Source organism: Harpia harpyja, chromosome 10, assembly GCF_026419915.1.
Source record: "Harpia harpyja isolate bHarHar1 chromosome 10, bHarHar1 primary haplotype, whole genome shotgun sequence".
In the NCBI taxonomy this organism is placed as follows: Eukaryota; Metazoa; Chordata; class Aves; order Accipitriformes; family Accipitridae; genus Harpia; species Harpia harpyja.
In genome coordinates, this window is record NC_068949.1 from 5,702,932 (window position 1) to 5,713,915 (window position 10,984).

The window sequence follows — 10,984 nt, forward strand, 5'->3', positions numbered from 1 at the left end:
CCTTGAAGACCTTGTCATCTAAGCCGCCACAGGAGCCAGAGTGCGATGGGAAAGGCGAGCAGGGAAAACACCGTGCCAGGCTGCAAACTTCACATCAGCTCGACTGTTAGGATTATTATTTTGGATCTCCTTGGTAGGACCTCGGTTGGAGCTTTGCTCCCAGCCTGGCAGCACGGCGATGCTGGGAGCAGCAGGAGAGGACCACCGTTTGAGAAAAGCCACCTGTGGAAAAGCCCTGCTTACCTCCGCTGCGGCTGTGGGTGGATGGTGAGGCTGCTTGGGTGCCAGAAGAAGGATCCACACGTGGGGACGGGGAACCCCTTGGAGATGGTCCTGCTGCAGCCGTTTCTGGTGCAGCGCTGAGGGAAGCGGTACTTCAGCGCTCTCCGGTCGTGTTAACGCAGAACGGATGCTGCCAAAGCATCACTCCAGAGCTGTAGATGAGAGTGAAGAGCTTTGCTTTCTAGCTGGGTGATTGGGTTGGGTTTTGGAGAGAGGAGAGGAGACTGAGGTCTCGGTGATCAAAATCCGACCAAAAAACCCCTGTAGGTAAAGCCACAAGATGCCTCCAGAAAAAGAGATGAACAAGCTTACTTCAACTAGGGAAAGAGAATTTCAAGTGGGAAAAACACACTTTATTTCCCGGGTTGAGTCTTCGCATGCTTCTGTTGCTTAGTGCAATACATAATTAAACAGAAGAAGTGATATGTAAGAAATTCTTTGCATGAAAGATAGAAAAAGAATTTGTGCTCCAAGCATTTTAGGTGATTTAGGCAGATACGCACCCGTTAGAGCATTAAAGCTGGAACAAGCCCTCATTATGACTAGATTTATGATGAAACACGTAATAAAGAGCATACTTTACTTGTGAAGAGCAGCTCCGCAAAACATCACTTAATTACTTTTTTGCAGAGGCAGAAACTATTGCTTCATCCGCAAGATCCATGAACTCATCCAGTCCCTCTAGACCATTAACGCTTCCCTGACGTTACCAAACGGTTGGCTTCGGCAGCATAAATCTGGCTGAACAACGATGGCCGTGAACTGACATGCAACTCCCTCCACATGTGGACCTTCTGAAGGTCCATAAAGAAATGGGTTTGGGTACCGATCCTATAACTTGCTGTGCGTGGTGAGAAGATGACCCCAAAGGGAATCTCTTGAGCTCCCAGATGCTGAGATGTTAATTTGTCACCCTCACAGTGGCATTGGCCCTACCCGTTGGTCTTACCTGCCTGAAATATTAGAATGATCAACCACTACAAGTGGATGTTTGTGTTCTCCCTACCAATACACCATCATTTAAAAAGAAAAAGTTGTTGTTCTTTCCAGCCTTCTTCCTCCCAATTCCCAGCATAAAGAGAGGATGGGAAGAGTGAAAAAACAAGGCAACTATGGGATATTTCTTGCTGGGAAGGCCAAATTGAGACCTGCAACAATTTAATCTTTTGATAATAAATTAGTAATGGAGGGGAGAGACAACAACTGCGTCGTAGCATCGCCCCAAGCAGGGCAGAAGCCACACAGAGAAGACCCCGGGGGTCCCTCACACCCCGGAGGGGACTTGGCCAAGGCAGCAGGGCAGGTACCTGGACACCACAGCTCCTTTTCCCCATCAACGCACTCACTTTTGCCCCCCAAAAGCCCCGCAACACCCTGTTTCAGCTGCAGCTGAAGAGAACAAGCCCTGCAGCGGCCCCCAGCCCCTCTGCCCCCCATTTTGTCCTTTTCTTTCCTTCCCTGCTTGTCCTTTCCATCCTGTCCTTCCCTTTTGCTTTGGCCCCTCTATTCTCCTCTTTGTCTCCTCACTTCGCCTTTCCCCTCCTGGCCTATAATATAACTCTGCCTGACCCTTCTCCTTGACTTTAGGCTTAACCTTTTCCTTTCCATTTTTGAGTTCAAATGGAGCCTTTTCCTGTTTTCCCTTCCTCGAGTGCTAGTTTATCTCGAGCCCCTGCTTCCTCCACCGATAATACACTCTGTAATTCTGCTTTCTGATTCAATGGGCCCTCCTCTCTTCAGCCCTGAGATTTGCCAGTGACATCTTTTCGGGGACTTTCCCATTTACTAAGTGACCTCTAGGTCCGGGGAGGAGCAATTTTTTTTTCCAGCTTCCAGCGAAGAAAGCCGACAACAGCTGCTGCTTTTAAAACCCCAAATCAGATTGTTTTCCCTCTGGGAGACTCCAGCGTGTATTCCCAAAGCCTGATTTTTATCTGGCGGTACCCAAGCTCTGCCCATCCCGGCCGGGTGCCACTCGGAGCCGGAGCCCAGGCAGTGTGCCCCAAACCACCGCGCAGGGTGGTGTGTGTCCCCCCACTGGTAGTAGATGTGGCTATTGGCCCCTAAGTGCAATTAATCTTGAATTTGAGGGCTGGGGAAACCTTCACACCAGGCTGGAATTATTTCTTAAAAAAAAAACCCAAAAACTTAATTGGGTCTATTTTTTGTGTCTTTATGGGCACTGGTCGTTTTGCTCAGCCATGCAAACCTCCTGGAGGGGAGGGCATTAGGTCTAATAAAATCATAGCAATCTCTACCAATTACCTAGACTGGCTTTTCTGCCCATAATATCATGAGTTGAGGAGCCAGGAGCTCGGGATCTACCGGAGCAAGAAGCAAGGGCTGCATTTCCAGCCATCAGTCACCACGTTTCTTCCACCTAGAGATGTAAAGCTTCTGTTTGTTAATCCTAAAGGCTATGAAACAGCTGCCCCTGCACTCGGACTGAGTAACTACCAGCCTCATCCTTACGATGGGCTGATTTCTGGCAAGAAGCGGTAAAACTGGCAAAAAAATGTAAAAGAAAGAAGAAGAAGGAAAAAAAGCATTTCTCCAGCCATTTGGTTTCGTTTGTGTTTTTAAAAGCAGCTGCAAGAAGAAAGCAGGAGCCCTGGGAGAGCTGGACTAGCATCCCAGGAGAGCTGGACTAGCATCCCGGGGAACATGTAAGATGGGCAGGGGGGCATGGCCAGGGTTTTTACCCGACGCCTATCTCCATCCCGGGTGCAACGCACATCCGTGCCCAGAGAAGGACAAAGGTCTGCAGCAGTGTTTGGCGGTTAGGGAGCCATCCAAAACCCCACCGTGCAGGGACCCGGAGCCACTGCAGGGACTGCAATCCCACCCAAACTAGAGGGACCGAAGCAAAAGCACCAGCAGGCTGGGGGTGAGCGAGCATGACCTCATCCCTCAGACACGCAGAGCCGCCATGAGATTAAACCAGAAAATAGTCACTGCCGCAGCGCCGGTGGCAGAAGGGGAGCCTCGCTCTTGGGGGAGAAAAGCCCCCTGAGCATCTTTCCCTCCCTCTCTAAAGCAGCCCCCGGCCAAAGCGGGGAAAGACACCCCTTTTCCAGGATTTCTGCTCTTTCCCAGGGGGGATTTTTAGGAGTGCTGCTAGAAGACCACCAAGGAGGGTCACAAAGATGCCACGCTCATCCAGGAGAAGAGGAGGAGAAGCGCAAGCCCTGCTCTCGGAGGCAGGGAGCTGACAGGCACATCATCTGGTCTCCGGCTGCTCGAGGCAGGATCATTCCTGGCAGATCTCTCCCTAATCCCTGCTTTAAGACCTCCAAAGATGGAAGGAGCCTCCACAAGCCCCCGGGACATTTTCTTTTTTTTGCTGTGTCTTGCTTTTCTTATCTTGGAAACTTTTTGCTCCTGTTTAATCTGAATATTTCTTGCAGCTGCTTACACCAAGGAGGTTTTGTGCCATTTACTTGGATTTTCTCGCCTTTCCTACAGCCCTTTCCCGACACAAAGATAGCTGCCGTGCCCCTCCACAGCCTTCTCTGATCTCCCCTGACCTCTCCCTATTCAGGCCGGCGCTCTCCCTAGCCACGACGCTGAGCTCTCGGTGCACCCTGAATAAAATCCAATTAGCTGTCCTAATCCTCCACAAAGGTCCGGGGATACGACTTAAAGGCTTCTGGGCTTTTCCTCCAGAAGTGCAAAAGCAAAGCCATGCCCATCTGCCTCGCACACCCCATGGGTCCCTTGCACACAAGCACCTGCAACACCCGTGCATGAACTCAGCTTTGTTCGGGGGAAATACTAATGCAAATATGCACGTCTGATACAGCCTGCCACCAAACTGCTTCTGCTAACATACCAAAGATGCTGGATGCTATTACAAAGCCAAACGACAACGGCAGCGCCTGGCAATGTTCTCCCACGAGGCCCCAAACATGCTGCCATCATCACAACTTTGAAGGTGAGACTTCACCGCAGCTGGAAAACCAAGTTCTTTGTATGGATTTAGCACCTAGGAAGCAAGTAGCACAGGATGCTGTGGGTTTTCGGGAGGACTCAGGCTCCCAATGCCCCTTTCCAGGACCCAGAAGGGAGAGGCGGGTCTCCGGAGTGGGTAAGCTAGCCAGGATGGGAAACCGCAGTGAACTCCTGTGGTGCAAGGTCCTACCCTCTTCCCGTCACCGGCCGCTTTGCAGCCCACATCTCCAAAGGCTCCCAGCCTCTTTGCTTCCTCGGTGAGGCCAGCATCCCACAAACATGTGGCATGAGGCCATTCCCGTGCAGTCAACGACCCCTGGAAGCAGCTGGCCAGCAAACGCGACGTCAAGTTATCGCAGGAAAGTGGGGATAATGCGTGAAGGATGACAGCAAGAACCCCCCGGAGAGTGACAAATTCCCACACAGATGCATACCCTGCACCAAGACGGGGACAGAGCACAAACCCTACCGGGGCATGGGTCCTCCTGATGGCACCCGGGCAGCCTTTGCTGGGATCAGAGCCCTGCACCCAGCCCGATCCGAGGGGAAGCATCTCCCGCTCATCCCATCTAACCGCATCGTGCTGCGCCTCTGAGCATCACTTCTCCCGCGGGCCGGGCTCAGGCTCAACCCCAAAGCACATCTCCTTGCAGAGCACTCGATTACGGCTGCATCTCCAAATTCCTGCAAGATATTCATCTTGGCAACCTCACAGGGACAAACCCGGGAGGTTTTTAGGGGCCAGGAGCCCCCCCTCAGCTCCCTGCCCACCCAGGGATGAACAAGCAAGCACAGGAAACAAAACCATAAAGCTGAAAAAGGAATAAATGAGCCAGAAAGTGGAAATCGACGCCGGCCTCGGCTGATGGGAGATGCTGAACTGCAAGTTAAGGGATGGTGAAACAAGGTCAGTGAGATTTACACCGACAGACTTGGATGGCTTCCAGCCCCTACTGTCAGTGGCAAAGGCTTGGAAAAGAGGAGGGAAAAAGTTGCTCTCCTTCTAGGAACCGCGCTGCAAGGTTTGCGGAGAAATCTCCGTCGGCGTGCCTGGGTCCCACCGACAGGAAAGCAGAAAATAAACCCGCAAACCCCCTTGTTTTCCAATTGTAATGCAACACGGAGCCCAGCTGCGGCAGATGTTGAACTCCAGGTCAGCGGGACCGCAGAGGAGTTCAGGCGTTCAGCACCACCTCAGTTTAAATAAGCCAGCTGCCCAGCCAGCCCAGACGCCTGGGTGAGGGGCTCCCCGCTGTCATGGGTGGAAACCTATTTAACCGCTCCTTCCCAAAAATACAGTGCCTACATAGAGGCTTAAAGCCTCCTGATCGCTGCGGCATCCAAAAGAAATATATATGCCGTATCCTCGGGACCCAGACGGCTGTTAAAGCCTCTCCGTGCCGGCAAGCGGCCGTGGCTCAGACCACCTACCGCCCGGGGGGGCACGATGCTAATGGCAGCATCGTCCACATCCCACCAGCATCGCTTCGTCTCTGGGGCTCCGTGTGGGAGACGAGCTGTCCCTGCCAAAATATGCGCCCACGCTGTGGGGCTGGCTGGTGGGAGACATCCATCCCTGCCCACTATCTTGTCATCCCTAGCCCTTCCCTTTATTTAAGGCAATATTTTTCCCATCGAGGCCCAATAAAAACCGGGTTAGCCTTGCCCAGCATCCCTCCAGATGCTCCTATCCCTCTCTACACATTGACTACCTTATTAATTTTTAATCATCCTCCTGCTAAAATTAAGCTTACTGGTGTGTAAAACCCAAATCTGTAATTTTTTTTGCCTTTTCAAGCTAGCTACTGAGCATTTCCCAGTCCCCCGGGGCCTCACTCATCCCCTCGGCCGAGTTATCGTTGCGGCACAACTCCTGCCAGCCAGCAAGTGCTTTCGAGTGAATCTCATTGAGCTCCATCTCCTCTTTCAGTGCTTTCAGCTCGAGCTGGGGAAAATTAATTTTTCATTTACATGGGGCCAGAAGCACCCTGAGGTGGTGGAGAGCCAGAAAACAGCTTTTTCTTTTTTTTTTTTCCTGCAATAGTCACAGCTCAAATGTGAGAAAGAGGGGAGAAAAGTCATTTCAGGCCTGGGGACCATGGTTTGTACACCCTTTGCTGCAAGAAAAGAGACAGCCCTGATGCTTTGCATGATACCCCCCAATTTTTCAGGCTTCGGAAAACCTCCCCTTGATACCCGCAGGGATGCTTTCCCCTCCACATAGGACAGCGTTTGCATGGCTCCTCTGGATTTAGCCAAAAATCCCCCTTCTCCGCACCATCCCATTTCAGCCCTCCAAAACAATGGGGGCTTGGCTCTGAAATGAGCCATGCTCGGGGGTCTGATGGGTCTGGGAGGGTGAAAACAGGGGGGGAAAGGCAAGTTTATGGTGCTCGGAGGTCTGGTATTGTGCCTATATGGCTTTTATTTTTAGTTTTCCAAGCCCTGGCTCTGCAAAAGCATCTTAATTACTATTCTTCAGCTATAAAATGAAACACAGATGCGCTCTCTTTGCAGAGGTCCAATGGTTTTGTCGGGGGGTTCTGCTAGAGAGGTACATCATAGAAAGAAAAACATGGAAATTATTATTATTATTATTTTAAGAGCCGTTATGTCAGAGCTATTCGCGGTGGCCCTGTGCCAGCACATGCCTCCCCAGCATCGCATTCACCCCAGCCCGCCAGCAGCTCCCCTGAGCTCAGCCTCTTCCCACGCACCCTCGCCTGCTTCATTAAATAGAAATTATATCATCCCCCAGCCCCAAAACAGGCTTTATTTTCACCAACCCTTAGGGAATACTCCTGAGTTGGTACTTGAAAAGCTGATGTCCGTGGGACTTGGGTACATCTGACATTTTATATTAAGCAGAACTGCCACAGCTGGGTGGAGAAAATAGGAAAAAAGGGGTTTTTCTCTAAAAAAAACCACAGCCCTGAAGCCCCTGATAGCTGCGGTGATTATCTGGGGCTGCGGTAGCTTTCCCCTTGCAGTCCCATGTGCCAGTGGAATATTGGCTCCTCGGTGTATTTTCCCCTTTCGATGTATGAAAAAACATAAAGACACGTGAATTTAAGCTTCCAAGGATTTCTGCTCACCCAGAAGAGGGGGGCGGGAACCCTGGCCAAGGTAAGAGGAGCCTCGTTCCTTTTACCTCTGTTAAGCCCAAAGAGAGGTCCCTTTGCCAGGGCCCCCATCTGATGCAAAGATGCAGAAAGGGAGAATCTGGCCGGGAACAGCTGTATTTTTGCACATTTTTGAGTTTAAAAAAAAGAAGCCTATCGATAATCTTACCAAAATAAAGGGGGTCCCGCAGGCTGGCTTATTCAAGGGGAGTTTCACGGGGAATGGTGGAGCTGCGATATGGACCCTTGCCACCTTTTCACCCCCTGTGCAGTGAATTTATGTATTTATTTCCTACACATATTTATTATATGGATTATTATTCTGCCAGAAAATAGTTTCTGGCAGAAAGCTTTGCTTTCTCTGGAGGGAGGCAGCTGATCTAAGGGTACACGTGGATGAACAGGGTGCAACTCTCCACTAAAATATTGCTCACGACAAACAAGCGTCATCCAAATGCAAAGGCTGAGCAGTGAGAAAGCACATCTGTACCCATCACATAGCGCTGATGCCCTCGCCCGTGCAAGGAATTAGGGTGTACCTCCACTTACCAGGCAGCTTTTGACCTTGAACTTCCCACAGATGAAGTCACAGGGTTTTTAGGCAGTTCCAAAAAGATTTTCCTCTTTTTTTTTTTTTTTTTAAAGAAGTGGTTTATATTAAAGTATGTTTTAATAGGGATCTAAGAGACAGCTTTTACCCCTGCATGGATAGTGAATACCATTTAGCACTGCCAATGGTTACAGGTTAATCACGTCTCATTATATATAGGTGAGTTTTTTAATTCTACCCTTATTTGTGACTTTGCTATGAGAAAAGAGCACGCGTGCAGCGCATCTACTGCAGAGAAAAACCTGGCAAGGGTACATCGGCATACACCAAACCCCCAGGGATGGGAAGGCAAATAGGAGCATTAATAACTACATGCTTATCCATTTAAAAAATAATCTCGTTAGCCAGTAGCAGAGCACAGCTAGAAAAGTCACCGTTGCCACGTTACCCCCACGCTGCAGCCAGAAAGAAGGAAAAAAGTAATAAAATCACTCACTGCTTTTACGACAATGGAGCTGGACTCCCAAACTGGCCAAAAAAACCCCTCTTTGATGACGATCCAGGGTATTTTGGCATGCAGGAGCAAGAAAAGTCCCTCCTTTGCTCTGTGCTCAAGACTTCCTGAGCAACATGGGGAGAAATGCAAACATCACTGCTGTGCAAGCAGGAATTGGGGGGGGGGGGCGTCTGGTGTCCCCAGGTTTGGGTTCCAGCTCCTGGGGAGGGGGGGGTGTAAGGCAGGTCCCACCTGAGGACAATTTACCCTTAAGATGCCCTTAAGTCCCAGCCCTGCAGGGAGGGAGGCACCGACAGCGATGCAGCGCCCAGATTTCTCTGGGAAAATTATGTGGTCCAGCCTGGTGCACGTGGGCAAGGCTCTGTTGGCATGGCAGCCTTTAAATTCACTCCCTACAGCAATAGATATATATATAAATATATATCAAATACATATATTTCCTCTGGCACGGGTAAAAGGCCGGCTAACACTATTTGTTAAGGCAGCTGTGGGCCCCTTTTCAAAACTCTCCAGCCCCGCATCTCATCTCTTTCAAGCTCCATCAGGGCTGTTGCCACAAAGACCATTTTCAATGCCGCAAATAACTTTTTCCATAGGCAGAATAAGGGGTGGGGTTTGGTTTTTGGGTTTTTTTTACATGATGTTAAGAGTTTCCATGACACACCCCAGCCTGTGTGTACAAACATGGCTGCAAGGCAGGACACCGGGCCATTTTGGGGGGTGTTGGCTTCTCCCCTTACCTTGCCGTAATATGGAGCCCAGCTTCGCATCCTTAGGCAGCCCGGATATCACATCCCTAAAGACGGCATGCTGCCTCCCGCGGCTGCAGAGCCGGCTCTTTCCCATTTTCCCAGGAGCCTGTGGGTTTGGGAAAAAAGAGCTTGTAAATAAAGCAAAGCCCAATAAATGGGCGATGATACCCAGAGCTGTAGGGATGCCCTGGGTGCCTCATGGAAATGAGATGCAGACCCGGGACGAACACGGAGATGTTATACCAACTGCCATATGGATGGATGCTATACCATCGGGCCGGTATAGCAGAAAACCAGCCAGGAATCTGTGTTTCCTGCTCTGAAATCAATCCCTTAGGACTGCTGGCTGGGATTTAAATATTTAATTATCTGCCCCAAAATAACCTCGGATCCCCTTGGCTGTATTCCCACACTAAAAGCCCCGAACGAGAAGATGGGGAGAGCAGAGAAATAGGAGTATAACATGGTTAACCGAGGGTCAGAACCTGCAGAAAACCAGTTTTCATGAAAATCAATTAAATCAATCAATGAGCGCTCTTTCCATGGGCTTTCCTCGGCCGAGCAAAGCCGGCTCTGAAAAACCGGGGTAGAGTAGGAGGCAGGAGTAATACAGAGGTGAAAAAAATAAAGGCTTGTTTCACTCCCTGAACCTCACACTAAGCAATTTCCAGTGAAAAGGTCAGCTAGCAGACCCAGCCAATGGAAAATAGCATTTTTAAAAAAATATAAAACCACCCTTTGAAGTTCTTTTTTGTAAGTATTTTTGCCCACAGACCCCCTTGCTGATGCCTCCCTGGGTTGAAATGCTGCTCCTGGCAGGGAATATACCCCACTGAGGCTGGAGGTCAACTCATTAACCCCATCTTACTAATAGCTGCTTTTTAAATATATCTTTATATTATATATGTGTGTTATTATATTGAATATATATTCTATATTATATTATATAGAATAATTGTGTTTTATATTTTTGTATAATTGTGTTCTATATAGTATATAAGATCTATATAATATATATACAATATATACACAATATATAATATACAATGTATACTATATACAATATAGTATATATAGTGTATATATAATAATATATAATATAAATCCTATAATTATTCTATGTTCTCTATATATGATATATGATATATATCCCCGTCCTGTTTGCTTTGTCTCCGGCTGAACACTTTCAGAATTGCTGATCTTTTTCTTGGAGCCGTGGTTTCAGCAGGCAGGGCTGAGTGGCAGAGCTGGGGCAAGCACGGCGCTGGCACCCCCGGTGACCCCACAAGCCTTTTGCCACCGGTGAGCGGCAAAACCGTAGCTCGGAGGGGACGGGCTGAGCCCACGGAGGGTGCTGAGGGTAGGAAAGTCCTGCAGGTCAGGATGGAGATGCACGGCCGAATATCTCAGCAGAGCTCAGTGGTGCAACCACGGCTGGTTGGAACGGTGGGAAGAAGGGAAACCATGAACTGAATTTGCAGAAAAGCAATTTGCTGCAGCAATCAGGACGGGAGAATTGATGGGGACCAGGTCACCCAGCACCCTTGAGGATGCTGTGCCCCATCTCCCAGCCATTCCCCCCCACGCTGGGACCCCCCCCCAAGCTCCCCCCTGCCTTGCACTGAGAGTTTCAGCTTGAGCAAATCCCTCCAAAACCCATTCAGAGCCAGGTTTAACTTATCATCTGGGAGAGGGAGCTAGGTTTCTGCCTTCCCAGCCTGGGGAAAAGAAGAAATAAATACAGCACGGTTGATTTTTCACGTTCAAACACATTCCCATCTCCAAGGGTTTGTTTTTTTTTTCCCAGGCA